The sequence below is a fragment of the Hibiscus syriacus genome, unplaced genomic scaffold (assembly GCF_006381635.1).
Source record: "Hibiscus syriacus cultivar Baekdansim isolate YM2019G1 unplaced genomic scaffold, ASM638163v2 tig00110597_pilon, whole genome shotgun sequence".
Classification (NCBI taxonomy): Eukaryota; Viridiplantae; Streptophyta; class Magnoliopsida; order Malvales; family Malvaceae; genus Hibiscus; species Hibiscus syriacus.
Genome location: NW_024062795.1, coordinates 5141565 through 5142067, shown reverse-complemented (window position 1 = coordinate 5142067; position 503 = coordinate 5141565).

The window sequence follows — 503 nt, the reverse complement described above, 5'->3', positions numbered from 1 at the left end:
CACTCATACCCTTATTCATGTAACAAATCCCTATAACACATATGCAATATATATAATTACATATAAAAACATATACACATATATATTCATCACTCATCATTTCCATCTTTAGCCTTATTTCATTATCAATATTATTATCATTTATATCACTTAATACATATCCTCTTATACCTAGCATTTTAACCAACATTTGCCTCATTTAATCATACAATCCACATATCATCATATACATCATATAATACCATTCATATCACAAAAGCATACAAATCACATGTAATATATTTGTTTTTTTTCTTATTAGCCCATATACACATGTGAGAACTATAGATATATGAGTCTATATAGGTTGTGCACTAATGCTGTCACCACAGCTCGTATAAATGCACCGAAGTGCCATGTAGAATTGCACCGTAGTACCGCATAGAAATGCACCGAAGTGCCATATAAGGTTGTCCCTAAAGACCACATATCATTCCTTAAGAATCATATACATATGCCAAGGA